The sequence below is a fragment of the Macrotis lagotis genome, chromosome 3 (assembly GCF_037893015.1).
Source record: "Macrotis lagotis isolate mMagLag1 chromosome 3, bilby.v1.9.chrom.fasta, whole genome shotgun sequence".
Taxonomy (NCBI): domain Eukaryota; kingdom Metazoa; phylum Chordata; class Mammalia; order Peramelemorphia; family Peramelidae; genus Macrotis; species Macrotis lagotis.
Genome location: NC_133660.1, coordinates 126,114,563 through 126,119,242, shown reverse-complemented (window position 1 = coordinate 126,119,242; position 4,680 = coordinate 126,114,563). Strand labels below are relative to the sequence as shown.

The 4,680-nt window shown below is 36.1% G+C and overlaps 1 pseudogene; it reads left to right on the top strand.

Annotated features, from left to right (window-relative positions):
* The first annotated feature begins 2,052 nt into the window (after nt 1–2,052).
* On the top strand, nt 2,053–2,742 carry LOC141516233 (GTP-binding nuclear protein Ran pseudogene; annotated as a pseudogene).
* Nucleotides 2,743–4,680: the final 1,938 nt, after the last annotated feature.

The window sequence follows — 4,680 nt, the reverse complement described above, 5'->3', positions numbered from 1 at the left end:
AATTTGTATAGCCTCTCCTCAATTGTTGGGAATATCCTCAATCTCCAATTATTTGCCACCAAAAAAGAACTACCCTAAATATTTTTCATACTTATAAATCCTTTTCTTTTTTTTTAATCTCTTTTGGGACACAGATTTAGTGTTATTTCCACATTTCTCAATTGGGGGATGGCTCTTATTTTTATAAATTTGATTCAGTTCTCTATATGTATGAGAAATGAGGCCTTTCAGAGAAACTTGCTTTAAAATGGTTTTACAGCTACTATTGCTATTTTCTCTCTTTTTTTTTCAACTTGTCCCTCCTCAAAAAAATGTTTTGCTTCTGACTCCTCGCTTTCCCAGTTGTCATCCCTTGTATCATCCATCTCTTATCCTCTTCCCCACCCCACCCCCATTTTCCTATAGTAAAAGACAGATGTCTATACCTACCTGTATGTGCTTATTATTCCCTCTTTGAGCCAATTTTGATGAGGGTAAGGTTCACTCACTCCCCCCATGTTCCTCTCCATTATTATTATATCTTTTTCTTGCTTCTTTTAATGTGAGATAATTTAACCCATTTTGCCTCTCCCTTTCCCTTTCTCCCAGTATACTCCTCTCTCACCAATTAATTTTATTTTTGTAAATACCATTCATTCAATCTAGTAATATCACTACTAGGTCTGTATTCCAAAGAGATCACAAAAAAAAGAAAAAGACTCACATGTACAAATATATTCATAACATCCCTTTTTGTGGTGACAAAGAATTGGAAATTGAGGGACTATCCATCAATTGGGGAGTGGATAAATAATTGTGGCAAAAAAATATAATGGAATATTATTGCTCTAAAAGAAACAATCAGGTGGATATAAAAAAAAAATCTACAAAGACTTACATGAATGAATGCTGAGTTAATTGAGTAGAACCAGGAGAACATTGTATAACTTTTTAGCAACATTGTACAATGATCAAATCTATGATGACGTTTCCCAAAGGAAAACTATGTTACCTGAATGCAGATCAAGGCACACTATCTTCACTTTTTTTAATTTTGTTTTTTGCTTTTCCCTTCTTGTTCTAATTCTTCTTTCACAGTGTGAACATGGACATATATAAAACACAATTTTGCATTTATAACCTATATCTGATTAATTGCTATCCCAGGGTAGGGTGAGGGAAGGATAGGAGGGAGAAAATATTACAAAAATGTATGCCAAAAATTATCTCCAGATTGAAAAAAGAAATTTTTAAAAATTGAAATCATCCCCTATATTCAACTCATACCTGTGCCCTCTGTCTATATATACTTCTTCTAAAGGCCCTAATAATGAAAAAAAAAGTTCTTATGAGCTATCAGTATCATCTTCCCATGTAAGAATGAAGACAGTTTAATCTTATTAAGTCCATCATGATTTCCTTTTCCTATTTATCTTTTTATGTTTCTTTTGAATGTTGTATTTGAAAGTCAAATTTTCTATTCAATTAGTCTTTTCATCAGAAATGCTTGAAAGTCCTCTATTTCTTTGAGTAGCCATTTTTCCCCTGAAGGAATATACTCTGTTTTGTTGGGTAGTTGATTCTTGGTTGTAATCATAGCTCCTTTCCCTTCTGGAATAACATATTCCAAACCCTCTGCTCCTCTATGGTAAAAGGTGATAAATGACTCCGTGATATTTGAATTGTTTCCTTCTGAATGTTTGCAATATTTCTCCTCTTCCCAGGAGCTCTGGAATTTGGCTATAATATTACTGGGAGTTTTCATTTTGAGATCTCTTTCAGGAGTTGATTGATGTATTCTTTCAATTTATAATTTACCCTCTAGCTCTGGAATATCAGGGCAATTTTACCTAATAATTTCTTGATATTTGATCTCTAGATTTTTTTAAAAATCATGGCTTTCAGGTAGTCCAATCATTTTAAAATTATCTCTTCTGGATCTATTTTCCAGGTCAGTTGTTTTTCCAATGTATTATTTCACATTATCTTCTCTCTTTTCTTTCTTTTGACTTTGTTTTATTGCTTTTTTTATTTCTCTTAAAATCATTAGGTTCGAGCCTGGGAGCTGAGGTGGGACCGAGGCCAAGCCCTAGAGCATGGTAAAGAACCATCCCGATGGCCACCCAAGGAGAACCCCAAGTGCAGTTCAAACTTGTATTAGTTGGTGATGGAGGTACTGGAAAAACCACATTTGTAAAATGTCACTTGACTGGTGAATTTGAGAAGAAGTACGTAGCCACCTTGGGAGTTGAAGTACACCCCCTCATTTTCCATACTAACAGAGGTCCCATTAAATTCAACATATGGGATACAGCTGGGCAAAGGAATTTGGTGGTCTGAGGGATGGTTATTACATCCAAGCTCAGTGTGCCATTATAATGTTTGATGTAACATCAAGAGTTACTTACAAGAATGTACCTAACTGGCATAGAGATCTGGTACGAGTATGTGAAAATATCCCTAGTGTTGTGTGGCAACAAAGTGGATATTAAGGACAGAAAAGTCAAGGCAAAATCAATCATCTTCCATAGGAAGAAGAATCTCCAGTACTATGACATTTCAGCCAAAAGTAACTACAACTTTGAGAAGCCCTTCCTTTGACTTGCTAGAAAACTTATTGGAGACCCTAATTTGGAGTTTGTTGCCATGCCTGCTCTTGCACCTCCAGAGGTTGTCATGAACCCAGCACTGGCAGCACAGTATGAGCAGGACTTACAGATTGCCCAGACAACTGCACTCCCTGATGAAGATGATGACCTGTAAGGGAATGAAGCTAGAGCCCAGCATCAAAGGTCTAGTTTTATAGGCAACTGTCCTGTGATGTCAGTGGTGTAGCGTGTTTGCCACTTTATTATATAGCTGAGCAGAACATGTGCTTAATCTTTGGGATGCTGAAGGAGATGAATGGGCTTCAGAGTGAATGTGGCAGTTTAAAAAAATATAATTCATATTTTGGACCTGCATATTTAGCTGTTTTGGACCTCAATTACATCCCCTTGAGTTTCAAATATAAGACTGCTGCAGTCCCATCACAATATTCAGTGGTGAATCTTGTTTGTTACTGTCATCCTTTTCCATTTAGATCATAATAAAGTTGTATTTCAAATATCTAAAAAAAAAAATTAGGTTCTATTTGCTCAATTCCAATTTTTAAGGAACTATTTTCTTCAGTGAACATTTGTACCTCCTCTTCCATTTAGTCAATTTTGCTTTTTAAGTAGTTTTTTTCTTCAATGAATTTTTGTGCTTCTTTTTCCATATGGCCGATTCTGTATTCTGAGGCACTCTTCTCCTCACATTTTTTTTTTGTACATCTTTTACTATTTGGTGTAGTCAAGCTTTTAATGTTTTATTTTCTTTAGTATTTTGGGGGTCTCCTTTACCAAGTTTGTTGACTCATTTTTTCATGATTTTCTTATATCTTCTCATTTCTCTTCCCAATTTTTCCTCTACTTTTCTTATGTGATTTTCAAAATGTTTTTTGAGCTCTTTCAGAACTAAATCATATTTTTCTTAGAGGCTTTGGATGTAGGAGCTTTGTCTTTTTTCTCTTCTGAATGTGTTTTGATCTTTCTTGTCATCATAGTAACTTTCTAAGGTCAGAGTTGTTTTCTGTTCCTTCATTTTCCCAATCTATTACTTGACTTTTTTTAGGTTTTTTGCAAGGCAAATGGGGTTAAGTGGCTTGCCCAAGGCCACACAGCTAGGTAATTATTAAGTGCCTGAGACTGGATTTGAACCCAGGTACTCCTGACTCCAGGGCTGGTGCTTTATCCACTGCACCACCTAGCTGCCCCTATTACTTGACTTTTAACTCTTTGTTAAAGTTAAGATCTGCTTCCAGGGTGAAGGATTCACTGTCCCAAGCTTCAGGGGTTATGTGAAGCTGTTTTCAGAGATACTTCTTCCAAAGAGGCGTGATCTAAGAAGAAGTCTGTTTACTGCAATTTTGGCCTGAGCTCTAGTCAGTGAGTGATCATAAACATTCTCTTCCTTCCCAGAATTGTGACAAAGGGCCACACTCCCCTGGTGAGCTATTGTTCTTCCTTGAAGAAAAGTACTACAACCCAAATCTGAGTATAGGCAAAGAAACAGAGTCCTGCCTCAATGAGAACAAAAGATTCCTGTAATCTCCTTTTGACCAGTTAGTCAACTTCCTTACTGTCCATGGGCTAAGAACTACCAAAGCAGCTGCTTCCACTGCCCATTCAGTGACTTCCAAAATCTGTTCCTGGTTTACTAAGGCCAGGGCTATGGTGGTGTGAGCTTGTGCTGGACTGTGCTCCATTCTGAGCTAGGTACAACAAACCTTTTCTACCTATCTTCTAAATTGTGTGGGGCTGGAAAATTGCTTCACTGTGTGTTTTTATGGATACTGCCACTCTAGAGTCATTTTTAAAATATATTTGGAGAGGTTGGGGAGAAGTCAGGAAGCATTTACCTTTTCTCCAGTCATCTTGATTCTTTTGTTTTTGTTTTAATGAATAAAATGAATAAAAATCTGTCTCCCCTATATTCAGGGTCCAGTGCTAAACTGAGAAGACTGGGTCCCAATTTGTCATGCAATTGACATGGATTGCTTAATAAATCCAAAAATAGAAAAAATGAAATCACCATAACAAAAACTAAAATGAGAAAATTTTTAGAAAGAATCTTGCAAGTTTATATTCCAACAACACTGATAAAAAAGGTAAAAAGAAA